The sequence below is a fragment of the Gopherus flavomarginatus genome, chromosome 24 (genome assembly GCF_025201925.1).
Source record: "Gopherus flavomarginatus isolate rGopFla2 chromosome 24, rGopFla2.mat.asm, whole genome shotgun sequence".
Classification (NCBI taxonomy): Eukaryota; Metazoa; Chordata; order Testudines; family Testudinidae; genus Gopherus; species Gopherus flavomarginatus.
Window position 1 is genome coordinate 6,948,093 of NC_066640.1, and position 21,367 is coordinate 6,969,459.

The following is a 21,367-nucleotide window of genomic DNA, read 5'->3' on the forward strand; positions in this document are numbered from 1 at the left end:
AATGACTGTGTTCATGTTTACAGAAACCCTGGAGAACAAACCCCCTAAATGTCTGTCCTGAGGCTTTTCTTTTGGAAACCTGCACCACTCAGGCTTCACCTGGGACCTGGTCTTCTCTCGTCTAAAGAAGTGAGCAGGTAAGGCTGTTAACTTGAAGGATAGTACTTGGCTGTGTGTTTAAAAGGGTAAATAATTAGACATCTGAGGTCTCTTTCATCCCTATGGATCCCAGACTGTGCATGTTGAGATCTTTCATCCACCACTGAAATGCAGCCACTTCTGGTGTGGAACATGGTGACCCTTTTGCCTTAGTAAAAATGCACAATTTTTTGGAAGCAAAGTGTAGAGTAATTTCTCTGATACCATGGGAGAGAGGTTAGGAAAATACTGCTCCAGGCAGGAAAATGAGGAGAAATCAGAGTTCAGTAAATATCCTCTCTACTTCTCAGCTGTCACTGAAAGAGGATCACTCTTCTGGGGTGGGGTCTGTGGCAGGCAGCTGCTTCTGTGTCCCTGTCTGTATCATCAACGTTCCACTTAGCGGATGTCTACACTGCAGCTGGAAGCAAATCTCCCAGCCCAGGCAGACAGGCTTCGAAGCAGCAGCAAGACTTCACTGAAGAGCCCAGAGGGGCCTGTATCAGTCGGGATATGAGCAGCTAAATCAAATCACAAGCCCCTAACTCAATCCTTGATCATGGTGCCCAGAACCCTAAATTACCAAGATTTTATCAGACATTAGGATAAATGACAAATCAGACATTAGGAATGGCAATATACAAAAACCTGTAGGAGAGCACTTCAACCTCCCTGGCCACACTATAGCAGACCTTAAGGTGGCCATCCTGCAGCAAAAAAACTTCAGGACCAGACTTCAAAGAGAAACTGCTGAGCTTAGGACAAGAACTGCTGAGCTTAGGATAGGACAAATCAGACATTAGGAATGGCAATATACAAAAACCTGTAGGAGAGCACTTCAACCTCCCTGGCCACACTATAGCAGACCTTAAGGTGGCCATCCTGCAGCAAAAAAACTTCAGGACCAGACTTCAAAGAGAAACTGCTGAGCTTCAGTTCATCTGCAAATTTGACACCATCAGCTCAGGATTGAACAAAGACTGTGAATGGCTTGCCAATTACAGAACCAGTTTCTCCTCTCTTGGTTTTCACACCTCAACTGCTAGAACAGGGCCTCATCCTCCCTGATTGAACTGACCTCGTTATCTCTAGCTTGCTTGCTAGCACACATATATATACCTGCCCCTGGATATTTCCATTACATGCATCTGGGGAAGTGGGTATTCACCCACGAAAGCTCATGCTCCAAAACGTCTGTTAGTCTATAAGGTGCCACAGGATTCTTTGCTGCTTTTACAAGATTTTATTGGTTAAATAAATGGAACTTTTGCCCAAGGCACTGACTGCTTGGGCCTGTGCTCCCTGTGGCTCTGCTGACTGACCAACCAACTGCTCAGCACCTTATGGTCCATTATGCATCTTTCTATCTGTGATCTGGTAGCACTGGCTAGCAAGGCTCTGTCTTGGTCCTGTGCTGACCTCCATCTCCCACCCCAGCAGCTGCTGAGTTTACTGACAACGGGATGGGTAGTTGGTGACTGAGGGGAAGCTCATCACATTTGAGTGGGGAGGAAACTCATGAACCTTTATGCAGAGTGCCCCCACCCCACACACACACACGCACACTCCCCTCTACATCTGCTCCCCCAGGCTCAGGGATTGCCACCGATACACATCAGTCCCGTCCTGCCTTTTCATCGCGATTCATTCAGTCTCTGCCCGTGCTTCGGCACAGCCATGCTGAGCTGGCAAGAGCCCCCCGAAAGAGCAGCACGCTGATTCTGCTCGAAGGGGAAGGAGAGATCGGATGATAAAGAATGGAAAAATAATGACACATTCGATTGGTGCAGTCAGATGGTAGTGAAGGCCTAAGCTTGTTCATATCCTGCTGGGGCCTTTTTCTCTCTCTGTGGTTATTTGTCAAATGCTAATGAGCAGAAGCAATTAGCTCCCATTGCTGTGTGGGGAGGGAGGCAGGCCACCTGCATGGGGGGAGAAGGGGGCCTGGTGGGCACGGCTCAGTCAGCAGTTTGAAAGCACAATTCTCAGCCTAGAAGGCTTCGTATCTGAGCTGTATTTTTGTGTGTGTGCATGGGTTGAGGCTTTAACAGTGAGGATCTCTTTGTTACAAGAAAGTTGTTTTCCATTTATAGAGTGCCTTTCATTTTACAAATGGATGTGCAAATTGTAAGCCACAGGAACGAGTGGAATGCAGCCACCTCTGGGGTGGAAAGTGGCTGCTGATTGGTGGTGTGGAGCTGCCCTCCTATCAGTGGGAGCCTAAGAACAGTTCTACAGCCAGGTAAATCGGGAGGGCAGTGTGAAGTCACTTGAGCTGGAGTTTGGTCAGTGTTCTACTGCAAACAGTACCATGAGGTCTTTAAAGACCCAGCAGTGGTCAGCACTGTCTGAGAAGCAGCAGCACAGTGGGTATCTACTGACTTGGTGGTGGTGTCCCTTCTTCGTGCTGACCCATCATGAACACTCCTTATTGGTGAGGGCTGCTGGCTAAGCAGATTTCAATATAGATCTACTTATGCTTTTCCTTGCGTCTCTGCCTATCCAGGTACTCATATGCCCCCATCCGTGTTGTATGGGAGACCCCGCTCAGTATCACCCTCCTGTTCCTTTTCGCAAATGGTCACTAGCTAATTGTTCCCTGTAGGGGTGGAAAAAAGGACAGGAGAGTTCACAGACATCACCTTGAACTCGAAGGGGCTAAGCAGCATTAAGTGAAACAGGACAACTTATGTAACATGGCTGCTTTCGGGCAGTCGCTCTTTGCTGTGGTCAGTGACTGACCAAAGAGCAGATGCAAACTTTTTCAATCTAATTCTGGCCATTGCCAAAAGTATCTTGGCTCAGCTAAAGTTGCCATTGCAAAATACTGCCCTGGAGTAGCCATATAAGGTTCCTCTCCTGCAGCAGGATCTCCAGGCGATGGACCCTTTATCTCATGTAGAAAGGGTAAGCTATGGGATCTCTCTGCAAAATTAAGAAGCACGATCCATCTGTCTCCTGAGAACAATCCATGAGAGCAATGCAGGGCATAGAAGGATTTTACTGGTTGTGGCGTTTCGTCTAAATTTCATATCATGTCTGATCTTCAAAATATTTCAGACATGTCTGAGCTTGACCGACTTAAGCACTTAGGACATGATCAAATCCTGCACCACTGAAGTTAATGGGAGCTCTGCCATTGACTTCACTGGATGCTGGATCGGGTCATCAGTAAGAAGCCTGCAGAGTTTCAGGGAAGCTGTTGCAGCTATGCACAGACCGGTCTGCCCATGAAATCAGTTCTTAGTATCCTCTTCCCTATGACCAAGATGGTCATTCCCCAGGGTTTTCCTTCTGGGGCATAGTCGTTGGATGGAGGGTTGGGATTCCTTGGCACAAGGGACATCATGTCACCTGGCCTGGCCTTTGGTGTGCGATAGCGGGAGGCCATTGCATTTCTAGAGCAGTTTTTTCCCTGAAGTGGTGGGATGCTCCAGATAAAGCTGGCACTGCGTACTTGCATGCAATGCAACCATAACATCCTGGCTATGTGTCTGAGTGAGTGGTAGAAATCATAGAATATCAGGGTTGGAAGGGACCTCAGGAGGTCATCTAGTCCAACTCCCTGCTCAAAGCAGGGCTAGTCCTCAGACAGATTTTTACCCCAGATCCCTAAATGGACCCGTCAAGGATTGAACTCTCAACCCTGGGTTTAGCAAGGCCAATGCTCAAACCACTGAGCTATCCCTCTCTGTGGCTAAACTGACAGAAAGGATAGGGGACTAGCTGCCACTCTCTGAAGCCAGGTTTCTCCATTAGTGGTGTGTGTTTGGAGCTGAAAGGCGAGGGGGGGGGTCTAGTCTTTGCTGCCTATGTGTGAAGAACACACGACTGCTTGTGTCTGCAGCACATGGATTTGATTCAGAGGCTGGAGGACAGGCGCACGCACACACACACACACACACTACAGAGATCTGATGGCTCTCATCCCACAGGTCCAGTGTAGTGATTGACTAGCGTTCAGTAACTCTGAGGGTGCATCGAACAAATCCCAGCCTGGTGCTCCCAGCACAGCGTGTGGTTCTGTTCGCTCTGCCAGGGGGGCGCTGTCTCTGGATAGGAAACGCCAAGTCTTTCAAACCAGTAATAACTTGGTTTCAATCTACCTCGGTGCCCCATGCCTACCACTCAGGCTGAGCCCTGTGAGGACACCAGCCACAATGTAGTGTCTCAGCATAAGGGCTCCAGCCCTCCATCTCCATGACCGTCTGCAGTACAGAGCAATGGGCTCCCAGGTGATGGCACATAGTGTGCAAAGGACAGAGAGGCCTGACAGAGCAGAAGTGAAGTGGAAGGATGGGCCAATGGTTAAGGTGCTAGTCTGGGAGTGGGGAGGCCGGAGTGCAGTTCCCGGCTCTGCCACAGACTTCCTGTGTGACCTTCGGCAAGTCACAGAGCCTCTTTGGATAAAGGATGATAACAAATTGGAGGATTGGGCCAAAAGAGATCTGATGAGGTTCAACAAGGACAAATGCAGAGTCCTGTACTTAGGAAGAAAGAATCCCATGTACTGCTACAGGCTGGGGACTGACTGACTGGCTAAGCAGCAGTTCTGCAGAAAAGGACCTGGGGATTACAGTGGACAAGAAGCTGGATAGGAGTCAGCAGTGTGCCCTTGTTGCCAAGAAGGCCAATGGCATATTGGGCTGTATTAGTAGGAGCACTGCCAGCAGATCGAGGGACGTGATTATTCCCTCCTATTCAGCACTGGTGAGGCCACACCTGGAGTATTCTGTCCAGTTTTCCGCCCCCACCCGCCCACTACAGATGGGATGTGGACAAATTGGAAAGAGTCCAGCGGAGGGCAACAAAAATGATTAGGGGGCTGGAGCACATGACTTATGAGGAGAGGCTGAGGGAACTGGGGTTATTTAGTCTGCAGAAGAGAAGAGTGAGAGGGGATTTGACAGCACCCTTCAACTACCTGAAAGGGGGTTCTAAAGAAGACGGAGCTTGGCTCTTCTTGGTGGTGGCAGATGACAGAACAAGGAGCAAGGGTCTCAAGTTGCAGTGGGGGAGGTTTAGGTTGGATATTAGTAAACACTATTTCTCTAGGAGGGTGGTGAGGCACTGGAATGGGTTCCCTTGGGAGGTTGTGGAATCTCCTTCCTTAGAGGTTTTTAAGGCCCGGCTTGACAAAACCCTGGCTGGGATGATTTAGTTGGGTTTTGTTCTGCTTTGAGCAGGGGGTTGGACTAGATGACCTCCTGAGGTCCCTTCCAACCCTAATTTTCTATGATTCTATGAACAGTGCTTCCTACTCACAGCAGCACCGTAAGGCACTCAGGTACCCTGGTAATGGGGGCCATGTAAGAGAGCGAGAGAAATGAGAACTATCTTTCATCCACCACACTGGCCCCGGGTTGTTGTGACCATGCATTTAACAAACAGCTTCTCATGCATGCCTGAAAGCATCGCTGCGTGCTGCAGAGGCAGCCATCTTACAGGGAGACACTTTACGCCTCGGCCTCTCACCCACACTATATGCCTCATGCTTAAGCAACTGTCAGAAATGTGTGTTTCCAACCACAAAATGACCTGCCAGTGACCTAATCCTCTGCATGTTTGGAATACGTTTTTCTTCTTTAAATTTAGAAAGGGGAGATCTTTAAATATCCTGGGTTTGATGTTTAATCTTATAGTTTAGCTCATCTTTTTATTGGTGTTTGTACTGTAGAGCAGAGGTGGGCAAACTACGGCCCGTGGGCCACATTCAGCCCACGGGACCCTCCTGCCCGGCCCCCGAGCTCCTGGCCTGGGAGGCTGACTCCTGGCCCCTTCCCCACAGCCTCAGCACGCCCCACTGCCGGCGCAATGCTCTGGGTGGCGGGGCTGTGAGCTCCTGGGGCAGCCCAGCTGCAGAGCCTGGCCTGACCCGGTCTCTGCGCTGCGTGCTGGTGGCGTGACCCGGCTCCAGCTGGGCGGTGCGGCTGTAGAGCTGCCAGCCACCAGTGCTCCAGGCTGCATGGTAAAGGAGGCAGGGAGCAGCAGGGGTTGGATAGAGGGCCCTGGAGTTCGGGGTAGTGGTTGGGGGGCGAGGGTGTGGATAGAGGTCGGGGGGAACAGGGGGTTGAATGGGGGCAGGGATTCGGGGGGGCAGTCAGGAAGGACTGGGGGTTGGATGGGGCAGCAGGGGGCAGTCAGGGGCAGGGGTCCCGGGGGCAGTCAGGGGACAAGGAAAAGGGGTGGTTGGATGGGGCAGGGCTCCTGGGGGGGCCATCAGGAATGAGAGGAAGGGTTGGATGGGGCGGCGAGGGTCCAGGGGCGGTCAGGGGACAGGGAGTGGCGGGGTGTGGATGGGCAGGGGTCCCAGACGGGCTGTCAGGGAACAGAGCAGATTGGATGGGGTAGGATGTGGGGGCCGGGCCACAACCCACTCCCCTAACCAGCCCTCCATACAATTTACGAATCCCGATGTGGCCTTCAGGCCAAAAAGTTTGCCCACCCCCGATCTAGAGGCTCCAACCAAGATCCAGGTGCTAGGTGCTGTACAAACACACAGCAAGGAACGGTCCCTGCCCTGAAGAGCTTACAGTCAAAACAGAGAAGGCAGAGGGACTTGCCAAGGAGGTCACAGGTGGTCAGTGGCAGAGCTGCCAATTGACTCATGAGTCCCTGATGCCTAGTCTGCCGGCCTAGCCACTAACACACTCTGCCTCTCGCAATGGGGCTCTGATCTCAAGTTGTACTGCAGTGCAAATAAGACAAAATATTAATAATGCCCCTTTTGTTAATTGCATTCTATATCATCATCTCATGTTGTGCTTAAATACCTGAGTGATACTCGACTTTACCTTGGCTCCCATCACCCGTGTCTTCACCAATCACTCGGCAAAATGATGCCTCCTTAACCCTAAGTTTTCTAATTCTAGTCAGTCCAGCAAAGGCCAATAGATCATCAAGCTTAAAATGTATGATAACTAGAGCTGTGCGAGAACAGTGGAAAATTATGCAGTTCCAGAAAAAAAAATTGGTCCAAGTTGGACTGAAAAGCTGGAAATGAAATTTTTTTCACAGCATGGAAATATCTTGAAAAACTCCAGACTGGTAAGTGGGCTGGGAAGCTGGCCACCCTTGGAGCCTGGGACCCTGCCCACCTGCTGGCTGGTTGGCCAGTGGGCAGGTGAGATAGCAGGAAACCAGGCTGACTAGCCAGTCTACCTGCCATTTCCATTGAAAGTCCATTGACGGTTTCCACTGAAAGTTTCACCGGAATCGACACAGTTGCGCAGAATGTTTCAGTTCCACTGAGTCAGCATTTTCCATCTGAAAACTGTTGTCGGAAAACTTTTGACCAGCTTGAATGAGAACCCTGAGGCTTCAGTATTTTTATCACGTCACTTCTTAATCATCACCTCAATCTGTTTGTCAGTCCATGCCACCATACCTCCAAGTCAGCAAACTTCTCCGTTCTAGTTATCTTTCTAATCTCCTTATGGTGAATTCCCTTTCGTCTACCTGTATCCGTCCTCAATTCAGATAGGCAGGGTTGGAGACTTTATCCCAAATGCAGTCTGAGCAGAGCTTTACTCAGTGATCGCACAATATCCTTGCATTTCTGTCTTGTCCCCCTGTGCGATAGAAGCCACCAATCTACTAGCCTTCTGTACCGCTGGGACATGTAAAGTTGGATTTGTCAGTACACTGAGTCTCCTCCTCTGTCCTTCACTGCATTAACTGCTCTACTTCACTTCAGGGGTGCTGGGACAATTTGTACAGTGGGTGTGCTGAGAACCATTGAACCAAACAGTAAACCCTGTATCTGAAAGAAACCAGTTCAAGCCAGGGGGTGTGGCAGCACCGCTCGTTCCAGCACTGCCATATAAGAGCTACTTAGCTTGGATGTCTTCTCCAAATGCATCGCTTTCCACTCGTGTTCAGTTTCGTATTCCACCTCTAAATCCGTTCACAGCATTTGTCAAGATTAACCTGCCAAACAGAGTGCAGCAGACTGACTCAGACATGCACAGAGACGAGGACTATCTGTTTGTGCAGCCCCTAGCATAGCTTGGTTGGGATGAAATCCACCATCGTGCAAAAGGTAGCACAAGGTCTATGCCTTACTAGTGAGACAATAGTCTTGTGTGCTGGTCCTCTCAACTTCACCCATTTGACTTCCAGGAGCAGCTCATTTTAGGACCCCTACTTCTGGCCCAGCCCGGCGGAAGTGCTCCTGTCTGCTCGCAGAGGGGTCCGAATGCAAGTAGCCGTTGGAGGGAGAAGTCCATTTTTTGGTGGTCATAATAATGTGACATGCAGATAGCATCTTTCGTCAGGAAAAGTCCCAGAGCACTTCGCAAGTTGTTTATATGGATCATTCACCCTCCTCTGCAACGTAAAGTCAGTGGAGCAGAACGACTGTGATGTTCCTTGGAGATGGGATGTCCCAGCCGTTCTGCTGCTGTGACCTTACACAAGTGTCTGGGGTAGGGAAGAATACGTTCTCCAGTTAAAACTCCGGGGGGGGGGGTTTAGAGAAGGCAAACATAATTACCCAAGTTGGAATTTCATCAGGACCTCATGGTTAACATCTCTACTCTTCGAACATCTGCCAAGAGATCTCTAATGATCATGAGTCACAAGGCTTTTGTATCTCATTTGAAAGGGCAGTCTAGTGGGGCCAGCAGATCCGGGCGTGACAATACCTTTTTTCCATAGCTTGTTTGTCACTAAGCAGTGGTGCTGTTCACTTTTAAGAATACAGACGGTTGAGTGGCTGGAATGGAAGCTGTTGCCAGCTGGGGCGAAAGCCAGCAGAGCCTGGGGTGCATTCATCAGTTCTCAAACAAAGAGATGTCGTCTTTGTATGGAATAAACCTTTAAAAAGTTGCTGTTTTAAAAAGAAGTGGACACCTGGCCCCCCCAGTGCAGCTGCCCCTGGCAAACGAAGGAGCCAGGCATCCTGATCCTGCTGTTATTTATTTCAGCTGGCATCTCAGTATCAGAAAAATGTCAACTAACTAGCAAAAATTCAGAGAGGAGCATAAACCGAAGGGCTGGCGGGACTGATTTATGAGTATAATTCTCGTGAACTAACTATGCACATGGTGTGTTGGCCAAGCATGACAGGGGGGAAAATGTGATAGCCAACTCCCAGTGTCTGAAGAGCTTGATCACTAAGGAGAGAGAGGAGGCAGTTTGTTAACCTATTCCAAGGGGATATTATTAGTAGGAATGTCCTGGGTATTAAGGAAAGGAAAATGTAGGCTGATTATCAGGAATCATTTCCATTTGGGCATGGAACTGTCTCCCCGAGGAAGTGGTGGAAGTCCTATTACTTGAGTCATTTGGAACTAGACTAGAAAATATACTGTAGGGAATAATCCCACATTGGCAAGTACTGGATGGGATGAGCTAATAGGACTTTCCCATATCTGATTTCTGCAATTCTGTGAGTTCCACCTGGGGAAAATGATTCTCCGGATTTCTAATCTTGGCCTGAGTGTAATGTGAGACTCGGCGAATGCTCTGTAGAAAACTCTGGAAAAGGTTCCGTGGAGAGAGATTCTGCTTCCATAGGTTGGAATTCTGTCATCTTTTCTGCTGGCTGTTAAAGGGCTTGAACTGACAGCCCTGAAGAACAAGCTCCCCCTTTTTTGGAAGGTGGCTCAGCCCTGACTTACGAGCCCATCTCTAGTGGAGAAAATCGAGTTCAGTCTCAATGACCTGATCAGTCCTTAGCCTTTGCGTTCTCTGTGCTGCTGGCCCCGGGTGTTTGGCTTGAGTTACTCCAAACCGTTCTTTGCTAAGATATTTATTGCCATTCTGGAGCCAAGTCAATCTTCCTAAGCTTTCCCCATGGCCCTGCTGCCTCGCATACTTGGCACCCTAGGCAAACTCACCGGGGCCGTTAGCACCGCATGTTTGCAGTGGGACATCTGCTCATAACAGGTCCCAGCCCCATTCTACTGCCGCACAGAGACTGCAGCTAAAATCAGCAGCCAAGGGTTAACGTTCTCCCCAGCAAACCCTCAGACATCTGTCATCTCCAGCCACACCCTCCTGCAGTGCCCAGCAACGTCCAGTTATTTCACCAATGTGCAGGCTGCTCCTTGGATCATTTGGTAATAACCCATGAAAACAAACTCTCCTGGGGGAACATTATTGCTCAAGGAACTGGGTTTTTGCCATAGAGCCTTTCACCTCCAGTTCACTGGATTGAAACCAGTCCTGATGAGATGTGATTGGCTGTTCCAGGCTGACAGCTGTTTGGTAGCCCATAGGGGAAATACGTTTGTTGCCTCGGTCTGATTCATAGTGGACTAGCGTCCCCATCGCAACAATTAGGTTGACACAACAATCTAGTTGACACCCCTCAACACACCCAGAAGAAAGTCCAAGAACTGAATTGACTAAGGGGATCAAACTTGCCTTCCAGGTCACAGTGAAGTGTGTTGGTTGGAGGGCATGTGAAAGCTTGCCCTGCTGCAGCCTGGTTGGTGGCTGTTTTGTGCATAGAGAGAGGACTTTAGGATCGGATTCTCAAAAGCACTCAGCATTGGCTTAACTCGGCACCCAGTGAAGTCAAGGTTAAAACTCCCACTGACTTCAGCAAGAGCTGCATACAGCATTGCGCACGTCTGAAATTCCCCAGCCGTCTCTGGCACCCCTTAGTCCAGAAGGAGGAAGCTGGATTGGGGGAGGGGGGGATGCAATTCTTTATGACCATGGGGCCTTTAGCCAGTCTCTTGTTCATTCACGTGCCCGGGCTGAGTTCCTCTGGACAGTGTCCTTTGGACCTGTTCTCTGCCCGGTGTCCCCCTCTGAATTGCTTGTTTTGATTCTGTGACCTGCACCCCCATGCCTATTCTTTGTCCTCCATAATCTGTTGCTTTTTGGACTCTGTGGCCCCTTCCTGATTTGACAAAAGCAGCAAAGAATTCTGTGGCACCTTATAGACTAACAGACATTAGTCTATAAGGTGCCACAGGATTCTTTGCTGCTTTTACAGATCCAGACTAACACGGCTACCCCTCTGATAGTTCCTGATTTGAGGGGAGGGTGGGACAGTAGTCGTTTTGGTAGGCTCCACCCACCAACTCAGGATTCAAGAAGGCTGACACCTTTGTCCAATGCCAAATTCACTTAAAAAACCAAAGTACGCTTTAAATAATGATCATATGGCCATGCTGACATCTCACCTAGGGTGACCAGATGTCCCGAGTTTGGGGGCTATTTTTATATAGGCTCCTATTGCCCCCGCACCCCCTGTCCTGATTTATTACACTTGCTATCTGGTCACCCTAATCTCACTTCTGGTTTCGCACTCTGCGTGTGATCACAATCTCTCCAGATAAGAAACAGGCCGTATATGTGCATTTATACACATGAACTGTTCAGCGTCTCAGCTTTCTCCACACAAACATCTGGGAGGGGGGCGTGTAATGACTTTCACTGTGAAGTGTCACAGTGTTGAAATGAGAAATTCTTCTCGGTTTTCCATATGCCCTAGTGACCTCTAAGGGGCTCCAGTCTGATGTGCTGGTGAAACGTGCCATCGGAGGCACTTTAAGCAGAACGACGGGAGGGAGAGGAGGCGGTTGACGGAGTGACAGAAAGGCACGGAGAATGTGATGAATCTGTCTTTGTCTTTTTAAGATTGACACCACTGGCGTCATGAGAAGCAGGGGTGGATGAACCAGTCTGGATAGTCTCTTACGAGATGTTGCCTTAATGGCCTCTTGAAGGACTTTGTCAAAAACATTTGGAAAGTCCAAATAAACGTATTTATTAATCAATTTTACGGCCTCATGGGACCCCAACGATCATCTAGTCTCACCTGCTGTCTAACAGAGGCCAAAACCTTTCCTCGAGGGTAGAATCAGATCAAGACCCACCACATTAATTTCACACATGCCACCAGACATTCATTCTGGACCAGTACAGGACCTGAACCCATGCCCTATAGGTGATGGGCACCGTCCCCGCATCCCACCTGATAAGCTGTTCATCTCCCCTCTCCTGCTCTTTGTCATCTCATTCTTCCTGCACAATGATTTTGCCACACGCAAAAGATTTCTAAGCACTTTGGGATGGTACGTTTTTGGCTGAATAATCATTGGTGCTAATCCTCCTGAAAAGTCGAGATTCATTAAATTTTCACTAATGGACAGCAACTGTCCAGATACTGGCGGCTAATGGATAACATAGCCCCAGGAATCTGCAGGCTCAGTGGTTTTACTGTGCAGCGTGCGGAGCTTTGCTTATCCCAAACGCTGTTTGAATTGGGATCGTTCCAGGAGCCCCTGGAAGAATCCAGCTCATCCCGTAGAATCCATCTTCCAACTGGGCCTTGTGGAATTCTGCAAGCAGCCCTGCCAGGTCTCGCTGCAGATGAAATGGAAGGTGCAATGTCCTGCTTTGGTTTTAACTCTTGTGATTTGAAGGGTTTTTCAATGTGTGTCAAGGGGCGTGTTAATTCCTCTCCTCCTCTTTGTGAAAACTCGCTATATTTCAGTGCTCCCAGCTGGAGAGCCCTGGAAGAAGCTAGAGAAGAGGGGCCCTTGAGAACCAGGGTTCCTTTCCCATTGACGGACAGATTCAGGGTAGATTATACCCGATACCATGGGAAATTTGTATTTCAGAAACATTCACACAGTATTTTTCTTTCCTGGCTGCCCGACATGTCTCTGGCATGTGGCTGTGCACTACCTTAGAGGCAGGTGAAGTGATTACTCGTTCTGCAAAGCACTTCGGGGTCCTTCAGGATAAAAGATGCATTTATTTCTATAGCAAGAGAGAATAATAATGATCATAATTCATAATGTACTGGGATAGAAAAGACAGGCATTGCCTCAAGGTGCTGCTCCTACTTGCATCTGGCCTGGACTGTTTTTACATAATTACCCCTGCCTGTAAACCATCCCTGCTTCCCTTAGGCTCCAGATTAACATCCTAGCTGCAGTCCACCCACATCCTAGCAATTGCAGAATCAGGGGTGAAGGTGGGGTCTATGCTAGGTAGTGTTAGTTGGCACAGCCTTGCATGCATCCGCACTTAATTCTGCGTTCTGCTCACACAGCTATTCCCCTACTCCCGAGCGACGTACAACCTTCTACCAGCAGAGTGCCAATGTGGACGTAGAAGTACCAGTATAAGCAGTCCTCCGACAACAATCCCAGAGTGCAGCTGTCCCTTCAGCACTGCACTGGCTGGTAAAGGCTTTGAACCCTGCTGCCCATGGGTGTCAGTGCCCAGAAGTACATTGTAACCCTGACAGACTCCAGTAATTAGCAGATGGGCATGAACCTGAGGCCTATGGAGTTTTGGGCATCAGTCTCTACTGCGTGAGCTAAAACCCATGGGACTCTTAGCCAAAGCTGTAGCAGACTCTCTAAACTCTAGATCAGTGGTTCTCAACTGAGGTATACATACTCCTGGGGGTATCCAGCGATCTTCCAAGGGGTACAGCAACTCATCTAGATGTTTCCCTAGTTTTACAACAGGCTACATAAAAAGCACTAGCAAAGTCAGTACAAACAAAAATTTCATACAGTGACTTGTTTATACTGCTCTATACACCATGCACTAGAATGTAAGTACAATATTTATATTCCAGCTGATTTATTTTATAACGATAGGGTAAAGGAGAGAGTCAGCCATGTCTCAGTACTAGTGTGCTGAGACACTTGTAAATTTTTGCGTCTGATTTTGTAAGCAAGTCGTTTTGAAGTGAGGTGAGACGTGGAGGTACGCAAGGCAAATCAGACTCCTGAAAGGGGGACGGGAGTCCGGAAAGGTGGAGCGCTACTGCTGTAGGTGCCACTAGAGGGGAACAAAGCACCACATCCAGCAGCCATGGGTTACACAAGCCTCCTATTTAAAAAGCTCGGTGCTTTGCTACCAGCAACAATCTGTTACCTGCTCCACAGGTGCTGGAACTGGGGGCGCTGCCGCACCCCCTGGCTTGAAGTGGTTTCCATCAGATACAGGTTTTACAGTTGGGTTCAATGGCTCTCAGTCCCCCCCACTGTAGAAATTGTTCCAGCGCCCCTGCTGCTATCTTTCTCATCTCTGCAAGCATGGCCCCTGCTCAGCCTCCTGCTGCTGCATGGCCCTGGAGTGAGATTCTGGATCATCTTGGGCTGTGGGCAGAGTAGCATGTGCAGGCCCAGCTGCGGCACTCCGGCAGGGTCAGGGGAAGTCGGTGGGAGCTGTGGGGGCTAAACCCCTTGCAAGAAAGGCCCAAAATCATGTATGGCCAGGGTCAAACGTGCAAATTCCTGGGTTCACAACTGCCGTGAAGTGGGCAGAGCTTGTGTGAATGTTTCTGCTCCAGAGGGCAGATGTGACACTTCCTTCTGGCTCTTGAAAAATAAGTCGTATTGTCCTGAAACCAAAGGAAGTTTAACCGGGATCCGCTTTCCACTGACGCCACTGGGAATTTTGTAATGCCCTTTGATGGGAGCAATATCAGACCTGAAATGAGCTACCACCAAAGTTATGTTTTACCATCAGATTCCCATGTGGAATTTGGCCTAGAAGCATTAAATGTCTTTAAAAAAGTCCAAGGGAAGGTTTTTAGCCAGCACCAGCCAACCATGCGTTTTCCATTGGACAGTAGCTAAACTTCCAAGCTGATTTTGTGCCTGTTCATTCATGTATTATTCGTGCACTTGTGGAACTCGAGAAAAGTTGAATAAAGTTGCAGGGCCGGATTCACCAGTGCAGTCCCGCAGAGGCGCTGGACCTGGGGATGCTGCCACACCCTCTGGCTTGAAGTGGTTTCCATCATATGCAGAGTTTACAGTTTGGTTCGATGGCTCTCAGTACCCCCACTATACAAATTGTTCCAGCCCCCCTGCACTCCAACTGCTTTGCACTGCCCCAGCAGTTATAAATCCACTTTAACTGGTCAATTCTCTGGGCTCTTGGCTCCTTTGTGTCAGCAGAGCACAGTAAAGCAGCCAGCGCGTACTGGTGAACATGACCTTGATTAGTTATAAACCCAAAGAACTCTCCTGCACCTGGTCTGTTCTGAACGATAGGTCTCCCCCGGAGAAATACCTTGCAGCAGAGAGTCTGAGCCCAGGTCTTGACTCTGGCTTGCACTCCAGGGTTAAAAATAATGGCGAAGACATTCCCGATTTGGGCTGGAGCCTGGACTATGAAACTCAGGCTCTAAGACTCTCTGCTGCTGTGGTTTTGTTGCATTGTCGCCATACCATAAGGAAATTAGGTATCCCACTGAAAGTCAATGGGCCCCTAATTCCCTTTGGCTCATTTGACATCCCAGCCTATGTGTCTGTCTAATATTCTGGGACCAACGTGGCTACAACTACATCTAAGAACACAAGAGCGGCCAGACTGGGTCAACCAAATGTCCATCTAGCCCAGTCTCCTATCATCCAACAGTGGCCAATGCCAGGTGCCCCAGAAGGAATGAACAGAACAGGGAATCATCAAGTGATCCATCCCCTGTCGCCCATTCCCAGCTTCTGGCAAATAGAAGTCATTTCAATTTTGACAGTTTTTATTTTTAAAATTGTTAGTCTCATTTTTAACTTTGAAAGGAAAAGTCATTTTAAACTGGAACTCTGGAGATTATTGTTTATAAATGTTGAAATATTCTCTTTTGACCATTTGGAAACTTTTTTCGACTTGTTTTTCTAGCCGTAAAATTAGTCGAAACTGGCCCTTTTCTGCAAAAAGTTTCCAATTCAACTCACTGGCGTTTGTCGACCCAAAATCCACTGTGTTTGAAAAAAGCCCAGCCAGGTCTATCTGGGAGAGCTCAGCACCCTTGAAAATCAGGCCATTGATTTAGGTGCCGTAATATGGAAGGACGGGATGTTCAAAAAGCCTATGGGAGTTAGGCACTCAATCCTACTGAAATTTAATGGGAGCTGGTTCCTTCGGATCTCTTGAAGAATCCTACGCTAGTTGCCTAACATTAGTGGGCTGTGTTTGGAAACAGTAAGCCCAGATTAAGAACAATTCAAGGCAGCAGCGAATGTAGAGCCTGAATTTCATTTACACCAAGGGGCCTTAATATAAATAAGAATCAAACTTCCTGTGCTTAGTCTGCTTTGAAATACTGAGGCTGGTTACAGAGCCATGGGGGATGGGTAGTGCACGGAGGAGAGACCTGAAAGCTTCGATTTTGGTTGAGGTTCTAATGGGGGCAAACGAAATAGCACGCCAATGCAGAACTAATCATTATCTGGGACTAACAGCAAAAACAGATCAGCTGAGCCGACTGGGGCTGCTCCTTGAAGACCCTTAAGTCATAGGCTTAATTTATAGTTGAGGCGCAGCTTAATCGGCAGCCAACACAAGTAGTGCAAGAGCTGACTAATATTCACACCCGTAGCGAGTGATCTTTAAATGCAGGCTTGGGCCCTGGTCAGTAGATCCCTGGGTCATTGTGAGGGCTGACTCCCCACATCCAAATCATTGCCCTGTGAGCCTGGAGGAGAGCATACCACTGACACCATTTTCTAAACAGAAGATTTTTTTCCTTTCTTGTTCATCTCCAAAGATGCGTGTAAAACTCACATTAATGCACAAGCTTAAAAGGCACGTTCGTGGGCTCTCCCTTTTTTTAGAGGGCAGCATTAAGACACCAGGGGGAAAAAGGTTCAAACTTCATCAGCTCTGCTGCACTTGCAAAACATTATGGGCACTGACGTGCAAGCAGAAGTTTGCACGAGACCGGCATGCATTTGTGCAAAGCAGGTGACTCCGTGAAAACGGATGTTGGTGTGCGCTAGTTGCTGTTTCTTGTGTGACAGGATCCGTTCTGAGTGTGCAAATGTGCTGTTAATTTTTTGCAGGCGAGGCCCATCATTTGTGAAAGTGGCTTAGATGCTGAATTTTGAAATATCCAGCCCTTAACATCTGCTGCATGGCAAAGGCTGAGAAACATGTTTAGCCCTGATTCAGGGAAACCATTAAGCATGTGCTTAAGTTTCATTGTGCTTACGCCCCAGGAAGCCAATCTTACGTGCTGCCTTGAATTGGGATGGTCTCCTGTCTGCATTGGCCATTGCTAAGGCTTAGACCCAGCTACTCATGGACTAAATCCTCATTGCCAGTCTGCCCTGCAGTCCTCTTGCTGCATGTTCTGCACATGTCCAGGGCATGTCTACACACACAGCTGGGGGGATGATTCACAGCTCGAGGAGACATACTGGTCCTAGCTCTCATCACACCAACATGTAGCCACAGCTTCGCAGGCAGCGGGAGGGGCTAGCTATGGTCTGGGATGGGGTGTCCCAGAGGAATCTCAGATCCCCCCCCTAGATCCCACCTCCTGTGCTGCAAACCACACCCTAGCGAGGAGGATCCCTCTGTGCCCAAACAGCTGACAACGCCACAGCAGAACTGTTGTCGCAGCAACTCTACCTAGTTGATCTCGGGGCTACTTTGAAATAGTAAAATGCTTCGTGATCGTTGATGGTCTGACAAACAAATAACCAGCCTGTCTGAGTTGTCGTACTGCCCAGAGATGACAGCCGATTACAACCCAGCTCCACGCCAGCAGCTAACTGGAGGCAACACATTAAAAATGGCAGGGATCTTGGAGGACCTAACATTGAGGGTGCTTCTGTTACATCTCGTTGGCCCATGCACAGAGTAAGGGCATGTGCTGTGATGGTGGTCAGACCTCAAAGCTGTGTCCCCCTGGGTTGGGTCAGTACTGGACAGGGAGATTTTTAAGGGATGTTAGGCTCATGAACTGGCATTTCCAGTTCACTAGGAGGCCCTGCTCCCTTTGGATCAGCAGCGAAGCCATGCTCCTCCGAGGCGGTAGGGATGCTATGGGTGGAGACTTTCAGAAAAGGTGCATAGCCTGGGCCATCATGTGTGGTCATCAAAGATCCATGGTGATTCTTACATAAACAGGGGTGTTTAACCACCATGTATGTGGCAAAATATCCACTTGGATAAGAACATTTTTTCAGCCTCTCCCTGCAGTTTCACATGGCATCATTCACTTGCTGAGTTTTGTTCTCTGTTAAGAACGGTTGCTGTTTCATCCCAGAGCGGGCTGCATTTCATTGGTAGCTGAAGCAATCCCAGTGCAGTGTGTGAGATAAAAGGCATTGAAAGATCAGTCTCACTAGACAATGCAGATTTATCTTAGAGACTTAGCTGGCCTCCATCACTGCAGTATCCAAGCCCCCCACAATCTTTAATACGTTTATTTTCACAGCCCCCCTCTGAGGTAAAGCAGGGCTGCTCACCACCTTTTTCAGAGGAGAACTGAGGCACCAAGTGTCTGATATAAGGTCACACAGGAAGTTTGGAGTAGAGCAGAGAATTGGACCCTGGTCTCCCAAGACCTAGGCTGATGTTCTAACCGCTGGCCCATCCTCCTTCTTTAGGATCTGTCCTTTCCAGGAAAGCGTCTAGCATTCCTCCTTTTCTCCCATTGCAGCTAATGAATAAGTGACATGAACCTCGTTCTCCCCTCCCCCATACCGGCTGCTTGTATCTACAGTAGAACCTCAGAGTTATGAACACCAGAGTTACAAACTGACCGGTCAACGCACCCCTCATTTGGAACCGGAAGTGCACAGTCAGACAGCAGTGGAGATCAAAAAAAAGCAAATACAGTACAGTACTGGGTAAATGTAAACTGCTAACAAAATTAAAGGAAAGTGGTGTTTTTCATCTGCATAGTAATGTTTCAAAGCTGAATTAAGTCAGGGTTCAGTTGTAAACTTTTTGAAGAACAACCGTACGTTTTTGTTCAGTTACGAACAATTCAGAGTTCTGAACAGCCTCCATTCTCGGTGTGTTCATAACTCTGAGGTTCTACTGTACTTGTTTCTAGTCTAATACTTAGACTGTAATCTCTCTGGGTCAGGGACCAACGTTTCCTTCCAAGGATGTAAGGTGCCTCGCAAATGGGCCCTCGATCAGGGCCTCAGGGTGGTATTGCAATAGAAACAAAATCATTGATGATAATTAGTCAGGATGAACTAAATTTAAAAATACAGATTAACCACTGGGAGGCAGAGGGAATGATCCCAGACAGACAAATGATACAGTATGCAGCAGAAGTCATAATGCTGACAATCCGTATGTTGCAGTCTGTTTAATATTTTGTTATGGTAGCTGGGATTAACAACGGTTCAAAGAAAAGCAGGTGCTCTACAACATATGTGGAATTTCAAGTTATTTCATATTGATTCCCCACATTCTATCTAGAAAGCCACATCCCAGTTACCCCAAGACCGGTGTTCTGCAACACACTTACATAGGTCTTCACCTAGATGGATATCGACAAACACAAGCTTCTCTCTCTTCCCCCCCACCTCAATAAAATGGTTCAACCCTGACCTACAAGGCCATCATTAGGGGTGAAAAATGGTTCAGTCTCAATGGCCTGGCCAGTCCCCGACCTCTTTGCTTCTTGTGCTGCTGGCCCCATGCAGCCAAGGTTTGTGTTAGTCAAGACCCAGCCTTGCTAAGATATTTATTGCCATTCTTGAGCCAAGTCTGTCTTCCCAAGCCTTTGCCACTTCGGTGCTGCCTGACGTGCCCAGGACGCAGTGCAAAACGTGACATGGCCCTCAACCCGTGGCCCATGCACGTCATGTTTATAGGCTAACTTCCCAGTGGGACATCTGCTCGTAACAGGTCCCAGCCCCGTTTTACTGCTGCACAGAGGCTGCAGCAGAGATAGGTAACCAAGAAAACCCTCTGCCCACTCCTTCATTTCCCAGGCATTGGCCAATTAAAGGACAAATGTGCCCAGGGCATTGGTTGGTTAAAAGACATTTGCCCAAGGACAGGAGTGACCTTGTCATGTATTGTCTCCTAATTATTGTCTTGGTGGAAAAGAACCTTTATAAAATGTTATAAAACCCTCCATCCACTTTACAAGTTAACACTTAATGCAATTGTGGCTTCATGCCTATTTGTTTATGAAATTGTGTCTTCCTCAACTGTGGTGCCAAAGCATTTTACAGGAATATCAGCATGGCATACAGGAAGCTTTGCGACTCCTCCACGCCAGTGGAGAAAGGATAATGAATGGAAAAAATATAGAAATCAGGCACGGTTGACAAAAATCTTCTTAGATCACCTAATTCCACCCCCCTTCCCTGTGATCTTTTCTCCAGTTCTTTGCCCTGATCTACTTATAACTGACCCAAGTTGATGGAGTTTCCACTGTTTCCCTTGGAAGCTTATTCCACGGTTTAACAAATCTGACCGTTAAGAAAGGTTTCCGGAAACTTAACCTCAAATTTCCTTCGTTCCATTTTTTTCCATAACCAAGCTCGAATTGATGGGATTTTGCAATGTTGCCTGTCTTCACTAGACAAGTGCAGAGCAAGATGAGATGACAAAAAAATTTAGGGAAATAGATGAAAATTTGCCAACAGCCTGTCTTGTGGAGTATAGTTTATGTCGATATTTGTAGGTGGAGAGCCTACGAAGGCCCTCTCTTTAAAGGTGTTCGTGAACAGGTGTCAGGGAATCTCAGCCATGCTCTCCTTCCCGTATTGCTAACTGGGACCAGGGCTTCAGGCTAGATCCCAGTTAGATGGGAGAAAAGGCTCTGGAGGTGAGTCCTGGTATGGAAAAGTTTGAGAGCCACTGGGTAAAAGGATGTCAGGCCATTTTAATCCCTACCCCAAGCTGTCTAACCCCGCTCTGTTTTAAAAGAAAACTCAGGGGGCCTGAAACACACTCTAACCTTCCTCCAGTTTTGTTCTGTTGCACCACTCCTGAAATCAACAGAGCAACCCAAGGGTGAAACTGGAGCCATGCAGCGGTGAATCGGGCTCAGTGCATCTGCAGTGATACTTAGCAGGCCCTCAGCGCTCTGAGGACATAGAGAAAGATGTAAGAGAAGGGACCACGCACTGTAGCTTACCTGACTTTGCAGATGGGGCGAGGGTCCTGGCTGGATTTCTTTACATCAAATACGCAGAAAGAAAGCAAACGATATTCCTGGGCGTAAAAGCAACGTGATGGCTTCAGAAGAGAGCGAGAGGGGAACAGGCCACATCCCATCCCCTCTGCTGACTGACATTCGCAAACCCCCGCCTATAGGTTTCTTTGAAATGTGACCTATTTCCTTGTTGCAAAGACAGGAAAGGAAAGAAGAGAAAAAGGCTCTGCAGCTCTGAAGGGGTACAGAGTTCTGAGAACCAGCCCGACATGGTTGCATTACTGCTTGGTATGGAGGAAAACAAAATCAAATGAAGAAACTGATGTGCCCTGCCTGGAGAGCAAAGTTCATCCACGGAGCAGATGCCATCCGGAAAAT

At 48.3% G+C, this 21,367-nt stretch overlaps 1 protein-coding gene across 1 annotated transcript in view; it reads right to left on the reverse strand.

Moving 5' to 3' along the window:
• LOC127040354 (tyrosine-protein kinase ZAP-70) overlaps window positions 1-21,117 on the reverse strand; it is a 46,027-nt gene extending 24,910 nt beyond the window's left edge. Inside the window, exon 1 of the mRNA XM_050934428.1 lies at window positions 20,972-21,117. The gene's annotated coding sequence lies outside the window, so the exon portion shown is untranslated. The remainder of the gene's footprint in view (window positions 1-20,971) is intronic.
• Between the last annotated feature and the right edge of the window lie 250 nt (window positions 21,118-21,367).